This window comes from Odocoileus virginianus, chromosome 2 (assembly GCF_023699985.2).
Source record: "Odocoileus virginianus isolate 20LAN1187 ecotype Illinois chromosome 2, Ovbor_1.2, whole genome shotgun sequence".
NCBI lineage: Eukaryota > Metazoa > Chordata > Mammalia > Artiodactyla > Cervidae > Odocoileus > Odocoileus virginianus.
The window spans coordinates 7,951,565-7,963,047 of NC_069675.1; positions in this window are offsets into that span (position 1 = coordinate 7,951,565).

The following is an 11,483-nucleotide window of genomic DNA, read 5'->3' on the forward strand; positions in this document are numbered from 1 at the left end:
CTTTCTACTCCTAGGTATTTGTCTAGGAGATGTAAGAACATGTATTCAAATAAATACTTGTATATGGATGTTAAGAGGAACATTATTCACCATAGTCCCAAACTGGAAATAACTTACATGGTTAACAAGAGATGAATGGCTAAGCTGAGTTATTTCTCTTGGGTAGGCTACTATTTGGAAATAAATAGGAATGGACAACAGCTACACACTGTAATAAAGACCAATTTCAAAACCATTAAGTGAGTAAAAGAAAAAAGACAGAAAGACTACATGCAGTATAATTCTATTTATATAAAATTCCAGAAAAATTCAGACTGATTTATGATGACAAAAAGCAGATTGGTGGTTGTCTGGGCTTAGGGTGGAAGGAGTCCTGTACTTCCTGGGACAAAGAGAACATTTTCAGAGGTGATGGAGAGATTCTATACCATGATGGTGTCTCTGTTTACATGGGTGTATGTTTCTGGTAAAAATCTTCAAATTATACATTTGGCATGCATGCAATACATAAACTGACACAAATTGCACTTCAATGAAATGAATTCAACAAAACTTTTAAAACTTGAGCTTGAACCTCACTCATGGAGGAAAATGAACCAAGTAATGTGACTATAAAGACAGCACCAGGATGAAGTAAGGAATTACTGCAATAGTGTTACTGTGGAATATACTTCGTTCCCAAATAAGCCAGCCACCTGCTGTGGGTGACTGGAGCAAGACTCTGAAAACTTTCTGGAAACTCAGCACCAGCGCCCTTCACGAATCTCAAGCCCACCTTTTTTCTTAAATCCTGTACTCACTAGGGAGGGAGGCGCACACAGTTACACTACAATAGAGAGCTCTGAAACTGATGAAGAAGTGGAAGTAAAGCCACGTGGAAGCTGAGAGGAGAGATTAATTCCCACCTGAACAGGATCAGAGAAGCTGTCACAGAAGAGTGGACGCAGCTCTTAACGTCTGGCAAGATCCTGGGTGCTTGAGCGGGAGCCACCAGACAAGGGATCGTGGAGTTACCAGAGGGAGAGACAGGGGGACCAGGAGTCTGCGGGGCCTGGAAACTCGGAGCCCAGGATTTCACAGAGGCAGCACCTCCGCTTCCATTGGCTTCACCCGTGCCAAATCTTGTTGCGTTATTTATTTGTAAAATTTAGCACACCCCAGACGTGCAGTTAACAATGCCATTTTCAATTTACAGTGGGTCTATGGGCTCTGAATAGTGATTCTGATATGCTCAACTGGGAAGCCTGCCATTGGTGAAATGAGACTTCACACATCCCCTGTCCCTTGGCTAACTCCATTATGGACAGAATAATGCCTACTCATCAATTAGTCAGACAGATTCGCTGAGGCAGAGAGCCGCTAAGCAGCCATGATGTGCATCAGGTTTACAAAGGGTTTTCAACGAGCCTGAGGCCCCCAGAAAGCCCATGGTCCACCAGACTTGGATGGGTCCTGTCAGACCTCCCCTGGGCCTAGCCCTCCCTCTATCTGGCAGCCCCGCTTGCGTCTATTCACCACCGCCATGCTTCCAAGTTTCCCGAGGCACCTCCCACACGCTCGCCAGCTGTCTCTGCTTCCGGCCACACACACACACACACACACGCAAAATGGAGGTCGGCAGTCCCAAATTCACTAAATAAACGTGCCCATTCTACCGTCAAAATTCTCTCTTTTTTTATGAGAAGTCTCTCTCTCTGACCTTGAATAATTTGTTCCTCCCGTGGTTTTTTTTCTTTTTTTTTTTCCTGAATCTTTTCAGAACTTGTAGTTATTAGCTATTTCACCTCTTTTCCAACTCTGTACTTTCTGTCACCACCAAATCTTTCACCAAGCTCACTTTGTCCACACTTTAAAATAAAAGCAAGATGGTCTTTTATTCAAGAGTCTTAAAATGGGTTCAAGTCCTATATATATAACTGGATGCTAGAAAACTCCTACAGGAAAACATAGGCAAAACACTTTTTGATGTAAATTGCAGCTCTCTCTCTCTCTCTCTCTCTCTCTCTCTCTATATATATATATATATATATATATATATATATATATATATATATGATCTGTCTCCTAAAATAAAGGGTTAGGTATCAAACCCAGGTCTCCCACATTGCAGGCAGAGTCTTTACCAGCTGAGTCACAAAGGATGCCCAAAATAAAGGAAATAAAAGCGAAAACAGAAAAGGGTGGGGGGCCAGTTAATTTTAAAACTTTCACACAACAAAGGAAATCATCAACAAAATGAAAAGACAACTTATCACATGGGAGATGACTGCGAATGATATGACTGAGAAGGGATTAATACCCAGCATAGATAAACAGCTCATACAGTCAAAAGGGCTTCCTAGGCGGTTCAGTGGTAAAGAATCTGCCTACAGTGCGGGAGATGCAGAAGGCACAGTTTCAATCCCCAGGCCGGAAGGATCCTCTGGAGGAAGAAATGGCAACCCACTCCAGTATTCTTGCTGGGAAATTCTGACTTGAAGAGGGGCATTATTATATAGATGATATAGACAAATTGTGTATTTGCTTGGGCTTTCCAGGTGGCTGAGAAGTAAAGAATCAGCCTGCCAAGCAGGAACTATGGGTTTGATCCCTGGCTCTGGAAGATTCCCTAGAGGAGGAAATGGCAACACACTTCAGTATTCTTCTTGGGAAATCCTATGGACGGGGAGCCTGGTGGGCTATAGTCCTTGGGGTTGCAAGAGTCAGACACAACAACAACAATGGCTAACTGACATAGCTGGGGTCTTTCAAAGGCTATACATTAGTTACCTCTATGTATCTAGTACCTAGCAGAAGGCAGTTGCTCAAAAATTGATTGATGAATCAATAAATCAGTGCAATAGTATCTATTTACCATTATCAGCTCTTTCCAACTCATTTTGCAATTTTTGCCATTTTCTAAAGGCTTGGAAATGACAGATGTTGCTGTCATTATAAGTTCATTATAAACATAAGTTGTTTTTTATATATATATATGCTTACATGCTCAATGGGTCTGACTCTTTGGGGCCCCATGGACTGTAATCCACCAGGCTCCTCTGTCCATGGATTTCCCAGGCAAGAATACTGGAGTGGGTTGCCATTTCCTTCTCCAGGGGACCTTCCAGACCCAGGGATTGAACTCGTGTCTCCTGCATCAGCAGGCAGATTTTCTACCACTGAGCCTCCTGGGAAGCCCTTAAGTTGTCATAAAAAGAAGGCTAAAGAAATATAAAATGTCTTGATTATTAATTCTTACGAGGCTCAAGAATGTAATATTATCAGCAAACTGTGCTTATTCTAATGCTTGATTTGATAACTGTAATGACATTATGCATAATGAAATGGTAAAATTCAAGGTAATGCTACCACTTGTGAGATGGCAGGACATTTTAAGCTAAGGCATGAATTGACTCACATAAGTGTGAGCTATAGTCTCAATCCACCTGTGACTCAAATACCAGTTTATTTTATAGAAATTAGAGGAGAAAATTTTGAGGAGTTTCCCAATAGTTCTTTTTGCAAATTGACTTGTAATGATTCTTAAGAAGTTGCCTTTCAACATAATCTCTCTCCTATTTCAGTTTATTCAAACATTAGCCTCTCTTATTTTAATGAAATTACAGTAGCATTTCAAGCCCTTGTTGCCACATGCTGTAAGATTACTAATGACAAGTTTTAGGTTATCTAACCAGTCAAGCATTCAGTCATCCACAAATTTGGTTATGTTTATTATTAATGAAGCTACACAAACCCAAGTGTATTGTCACACATTTAATTTCTCAAATATTGTGATAATACAAACAACATAGAAGAAAATATTTTTCATGAATACATATAAGATTAATTTTCCTTTGCCTGACATGCACTAATTCATACATATATTAATTCAACAAATATTTTAGGGAGGGGGCAAATGTGTTCAAACTTATGAGAGAAAAGATAAGACATGCATAGGTTTAGTGGGGAAATGAGATATTTAAATAATTACAGTACAGTGAGTGTTATTATATGTGTGTACACAAAATCTTGGGGAAAAAGAGGAGTGGAGGGGTGTATACATTTTTCTGGGGAAATCTCCAAGAGAGGGTTGGTTTTGGAAATGGGTTTTGAAGAAGTGGGATTTCATTGGTGGACAAGTTATGAAAGGGATGTTCTGAGACAGAAAGAATGGAATGGTCAGAGTCAAAGACCCTGGGAAGTACTTGGTATTTCTGAGAAGAGGTCCATTTAACTTTTTGGTCCAGTAATCTACAAAGTGTGTGCATGGACTAAGAGTAATTAAATCACCAGATAACCCATTAACCATGCAAAATTTTAAGCCCAATCTGGTTTAATCTTCCTCTGTTTAGTTATCCCAAGATGATTTATCTGCATATTAAAAACTAACAAGTCTGATCTAGGAAAGTGGTTCTTAAATTCAGGGTATATCAGAACCATGTATAGGTTTTATGAAAAATGTCAATTTTGGGTTCACATCCTAGTTTCTGATCCAGTAGGTTTGAGGCGGGCTTCAGAATTTGCATGTCTAACAAGTCCCCAGATTATGCCAATGTTTCAGGTCCAATTTGAAAATCATTGACTTAGGGATGGGAGTAAATGTTAGTGAGTTTTCAAATGTAAGTTCGGGCCAGAGTATGAAAGGACTTTGTGACAGGGAGAATTCTAAACTGTCCTCCACAGTTACTGGTCCCTGGTGTGGTAGCTTTCTATTTTATAATAACTGTGATAAAAGACTCTGATTAAATTCAAGTATAATTAGTATAGGGCTTCCTGCATGGCTCAGTGATAGAAAAATCCACCTGAAATACAGGAGACAAGGGTTTGATCCCTGGGTTGAGAAGATCCTCTGGGGAAGGAAATGGCAACCCACTCCAGTATTCTTGCCTGGGAAATCCCATGGACAGAGGAGCTGGCGGGCTACAGTCCATGGGATCACAAAGAGGAGGACATGATTTAGTGACTAAACCACCACCACCATAATTAGTATAATTACAAATCACCTGTTTATTTACTCATGTGTCTTTCTGCTCACTTCATCCAAGTACTATATCCTGTAGATCAAAGACTCACATAAAGACAGAAAGCCCCTGCAAACAAAGCTTTAGGTTGCAAAATTTCAAGGAGGGCAATGTGTGCTCACATGTTCAATCACATAAGTTAGTTCATGCATCTGGCACAAGTTGTCACAAGTATGCATCCTCTACAACTGGGTGTGCTTTTGTGCACTTTACTGTACTGTATAGAGAACAGTAGTGCAGTGTCTTTATTTGAAGCCTAGGATGTCCTGAAGCAAGTGTAAATGCAGCAGTGATGTAGCTGGTACTACTGTACTTTTTAAGATACTGGGACTGCAAGATCAAAAATATTTATTTCTTGTGTTTGTTTTTTCTGTATTATTTGTGTGAAAAGTATCATAAACCTATTACAGTCCAGTACTATGTAGTAGGTTTTTCTAGTTGGTACCTAGGCTAATTTTGTTGGACTTAATGAACAAATTGAACTTAGGTCAACTCTTGCGGAATGGAACTGGTTTGTGTGTAGGGGACTGACTGATGTTAGTCTTTGTGGTAGAGGGTAGAATGGAAGAATCATCTGTCAATTGAGTTATATTCATATTTGATGAGGAAAGAAAGCTTCATCACAATAAACTCTTTAAACTATTTATTTATTAACCATATATTTCGTGCAAGGAGAATATCATGCAAGTAAATTAAGAAAAAATTCTTACTATTGGTGTCATTGTTCAGATGGAAAATATGTGATAAGGAAGGGGTGATGATTAATGCTGCTTTTGTACACATTTCTAGTATGAGCTTTAACTCACTGAAATTCCTTTTCAGATAATACTTTCATAGTTTGAGGGACTAAATAGTGTCAATCAAGCATAGTCTTGATAACTATTAAGAGTTAAAAATGCACAACTGTGTGACACCACCCTAATTTCCATTGAGGGAATTTGAGAGAATCAGGTATGTTTAACAAGGTAGAAATTGAATAAGTAGTAATAGCACGTCAGAGAGGAGGAAGAAGTTGGAAGTATAGACTGCAAAAAGCATGCATCATTTTCCATGTCAAGGAGGCTTTATCAGCTCAGGTCGATCATACGCCAGCATTCATTTTTTGTTTTTCTTTTTTGTACATGTGGTGAGACAATAGGAAAGTCAGCAACTTGGTTTGCTGACAGTGCAGCAAAACATGATTTTAATTAGCTCACACAGAGGACACGTTGGGGAAAAGTGACATTTCACTCAGGAATATACTATTAGAAGCAACCCTCCTTGACCTGCCGTTTATCAGGATAAGTGCTGAAAACCATATGACTGGTTAGGACTATCTCATTGCCCTTTAACCCAGGGACATATGGCTCATTTGCAGAAGAATTGACTTTGAAATTTTCTCAATTTTTTGGCGTCTGAGTACTAAAAGTCTTCATATCACCATCTTAGAGAAGAAAACATTGATCTTTAATGAAATATTACATATATTTTGAAAAAATATGTAGATAGTGACTGGAAAGAGAAGTAGATGTCACATAATTAGTAATAGGTCACATGAAATAAATTTTGGTTACTGTCTTAAATTGTTGTATTGGGAAAAAGAGAATTTTGGAAAAATGTTATTGACAATGTAATATATAGTTGCTGAATTATGAATATATGATTACTAAAGATAGTTGGGGCTTTGAGCTGAGATTACAGGACTTAAACTTTGCTAATTAAAGTTAGCAAATTTTAGGAAGATTAAACTTTGTACTGTAATTGTGTCCTTTTTTTTACAGCTCTTTGGCATTATACTTTACATCTGTTGTGCTCATGTTGTTGTATTAAGATTTAGGATTTTTTTTTTTAGATCTTCTTAGAGAATTAGATTAAAAAAAAATTGGGGAGTATAGTTGCTTTCCAATGTGTTGGTTTATGCTGAACAATGAAATGAATCAGTCTTGCATGTACGTGTATCTCCTCCCTTCTCAGCCTCTCCTCGCTCACCCCAGCCCTCCAGGTCGTCACAGAGCTCCGAGCTGAGTTCCTTGTGCTGTAAGCAGCTTCCCACAGGCTGTCTAATTTATACATGGTTGTGTGTATATGTCAATGCTGCTCTCCCAGCTCATCCCACCCTCCCTGTTCCAAAGTTTTAAACCTGTTCCCCTTACCTTCATTTCAGCCTCCAGTTGTGAAGACAAAATCACAACTTGATGTGATAAAGAACAAAGGCCTTGGAGGTACTTCCTCTTTCTTCTTTGTTTCCAGACTTCTGGTCTTCAGTTTCTATCAATGTATCCAAGCTTTCTCTTTGTGTATGATGAGTTCCTGGTCATGTGAGCTGATATGCCAAGCCCTTTCCAGGCAACCCCATGTGTGCTGGCACAGGAGGATAAGAACAGCCCATCTTCCAGCTGAGGTTCTAGGTACACTTGTCTGTACCAGCCCAATGGCACTGCCATTCACTCTTGGTTGATAGTTTTCAAGTCAGGGTTGGATGAGATGTTTGGATGTCATCACTGACTCTATGGACATGAGTTTGAGCAAACTCTGGGAAGCAGTGAAGGACAGGGAAGCCTGAGCTGCTGTTGTCCAAGGGGTTGCAAAGAGTGGAACATGACTTAACAACTAAACAACAACATATTCATGGTAGCCATGACAACCATCACTGAGGAAGAGCTCAATGCATGTTTACAACATGAGAGAATACATTAATAAGTGACATAATGAAGACTTATGAAAAGAGATGCCATAGTATCTTGAATACGTGTTAAAGATGAGCTTAGGTGGCTCACAATTTTCAGGCACTGTGACCATGTAACCAGAGCTGATTCTGATGTTTATCCTACAGTGTCTTGTTCAGACTCATCCCCTCCCTTTTGAACCTCCCTTCCATTTTTCCCTCCCCATCACACCCCTCAAGGTTGATACAGAGCCCCCGCTTGAGTTTCCTGAGACATAGAACAAATTCCCAATGTCTATCCATTTTACATATGGTAGTATAAGTTTCCATGTTCCTCTCAACATACTTCTCACCCTCTCTTCCCCTCTCCCCATGTTCATAGTCTATTTTCTATGTCTGTTTCTCCATTGCTGCCCTGCAAATAAATTCTTCAGTACCATTTTTCTACATTCCGTATATATGCATTAGTATATGATATTTATCTTTCTCTAACTTGCTTCACTCTGTATAATAGGTTCTAGGTTCATCCACCTCATTAGAAGTGACTCAAATGCATTCCTTTTTATGGCTGAATAATATTCCATTGTGTATATGTACCACAACTTCTTTATCCATTCATCTGTTGATGGACATCTAGGTTGCTTCCATGTTCTAGCTATTGTAAATAGTGCTGCAATGAGCAATGGGATACAAGTGTCTTTTTCAATTTTGGTTTCCTCAGGGTATATGCCTAGGAGTGGGATTGCTGGGTCATATGGTGGTTTTAGTTCTAGTTTTTTAAGGGATCTCCATATCATTTTCTATAGTGGCTGTATCAATTTACATTCCCACCAACAGTGCAAGAGGTTTCCCTTTTCTCCACACCCTCTCCAGTATTTACTGTTTGTAGACTTTTTGATGATGACCATTCTGACCAGTGTGAGGTGATATCTCATTGTAGTTTTGATTTGCATTTCTGTAATAATACCAGTCCATCATAAAGGAGGTCAGTCCTGGGTGTTCATTGGAAGGACTGATGCTGAAGCTGAAACTCCAGTGCTTTGGCCACCTCATGCAAAGAGTTGACTCATTATAAAAGACCCTGATGTTGGGAGGGATCGGGGGCAGGAGGAGAAGGGGACGGTAGAGGATGAGATGACTGGATGGCATCACTGACTCGATGGACATGAGTTTGAGTAAACTCTGGGAGTTTGTGATGGACAGGGAGGCCTGGCATGCTGCAGTCCATGGGGTCGCAAAGAGTCAGACATAACTGAGTGACTGAATTAAACTGAATAATGAGTGATGTTGAGCATCTTTTCATGTGTTTGTTACCCACCTGTATGTCTTCTTTGGAGAAATGTCTCCATCTTTTTCCCACTTTTTGATTGGATTGTTTGTTTTTCTGGTATTGAATTGTGTGAGGTGCTTGTATATTTTGGAAATTAATCCTTTGTCAGTTGTTTTACTTGCTATTATTTTCTCCCATTCTGAGAGTTACCTTTTCACCTTGCTTATAGTTTCCTTTGCTGTGCAAAAGCCTTTAAGTTTAATTGGGTCCCACTTGTCTACTTTTGCTTTTATTTCCATTACTCCAGGAGATGTGTCATAGAGGATTTTGCTTTAATTTATGTCATCATGTGTTCTGCCTATGTTTTTCTCTAAGAATTTTGTAGTTTCTGGTCTTACATTTAGGTCTTTAATCCATTTTGAGTTTATCTTTATGTATGGTGTAGGAAGTATTCTAATTTCATTTGTTTACATGTAACTATCCAGTTTTCCTATCACCATTTACTGAAGAGGCTGTCTTTGCCCCATTGTATATTCTTGCCTCCTTTGTCAAAAATAAGGTACCCATAGATGCATGGGTTTATTTCTGGGCTTTCTATCTTGTTCCATTGATCTATATTTCTGTTTTTATGCCAGCACCACACTGTCTTGATGACTGTAGCTTTTTAGTATAATTTGAAGTAAGGAAGGTTGATTCTTCCAGCTCCATTCTTCTTTCTCAAGACAGAATTCAGCAAAACATCAAAAAGCTCATACACCATGATCAAGTTGGGTTTATTCCAGGGATGCAAGGATTCTTCAATATACGCAAACCAATCAATGTGATACACCATATTCACAAATTGAAAGATTAAAAACCATATGATAATCTCAATAGATGAAGAAAAAGCCTTTGTTAAAATTCAGCACCCACTTATGATTAAAACTCTTCAAAAAATGGGCATAGAGGGAACCTACCTCAGCCTAATAAAGGTCATATATGATAAGCCAACAGCAAACAGTATTCTCAATGGTGAAAAACTAAAAGCATTACCCCTAAGATCAGGAACAAGACAAGGGTGTCCACTTTCACCACTATTATTCAACATAGTTTTGGAAGTCCTAGCTACAGCAATCAGAGAAGAAAAAGAAATAAAAGAAATCCAGATTGGAAAAGAAGTAAAGCTCTCACTGTTTGCAGATGACATGACACTGTACATAGAAAACCCTAAAGATAGTACCAGAAAATTGCTAGAGCTAATCAGTGCATTTAGAAAAGTTTCAGGAGACAAAATCAATACACAGAAATCACTTTCATTTCTATATACTAACAAAGAAAAATCAGATAGAGAAATTAAGGAATCAATCCCATTCACCACTGCAACAAAAAGAATAAAATATTTAGGAATAAACTTACCTAAGGAGAAAAAAAGAACTGTACACAGAAAATTATATGACGCTGATGAAAGAAATCAAATATGACATAAACAGATGGAGAGATATTCCATGTTCCTGAGTAGGAAGAATCAATATTATGAAAATGACTATACTACCAAATGCAATCTACAAATTCAACATGATCCCTATCAAATTACCGATGGCATTTTTCACAGAACTAGAACAAAAAATTTCACAATTCATATGGAAACACAAAAGACCTATGTGTAACATTTTTTAAAAAGTCTTTATTGAATTTATTATAATATTGCTTCTATTTTACGCTTTGGTTTTTTGGCTGCAAAGCATGTGGGATCTCCCTGAGCACAGATTGAACCTGCACCCCCTGAATTGGAAGACAAAGCCTTAAGCACTGGATCACCAGGGAACTCTTTCATGCTGTTTTTATAAAACTAGTGTGCAATTCTTGAGTTATTATTAATTACACTTCAGTCAATTCTTACATGTATCTTGTTTCTCTTTAACAGATTTTAAAAATTTATTTATTTTTAGCTGAAGGATAATTGCTTTACAATATTGTGCTGTTTTTCTGCCACACATGAACATGTTCAGTTCAGTTCAGTCGCTCAGTCGTGTCCGACTCTGTGCGACCCCATGAATCGCAGCACGCCAGGCCTCCCAGTCCATCACCAACTCCCAGAGTCTACTCAAACCCATGTCCATTGAGTCGGGGATGGCCATCCAGCCATCTCATCCTCTGTCATCCCCATCTACTCCTGCCCCCAGTCCCTCCCAGCATCAGGGTCTTTTCCAATGAGCCAACTCTTTGCATGAGGTGGCCAAAGTACTGGAGTTTCAGCTTCAGCATCAGTCCTTCAAATGAACACCCAGGATTTATCTCCTTCAGGATGGACTGGTTGGATCTCCTTGCAGTCCAAGGGACTCTCAAGAGTCTTCTCCAACACCACAGTTCAAAAGCATCAATTTTTTGGTGCTCAGCTTTCTTCATAGTCCAACTCTCACATCCATACATGACCACTGGAAAAACCATAGCCTTGACCAGACGGACCTTTGTTGACAAAGTAATGTCTCTGCTTTTTAATATGCTATCTAGGTTGGTCATAACTTTCCTTCAAAAGAGTAAGCGTCTTTTAATTTCATGGCTGCAGTCACCATCTGCAGTGATTTTGGAG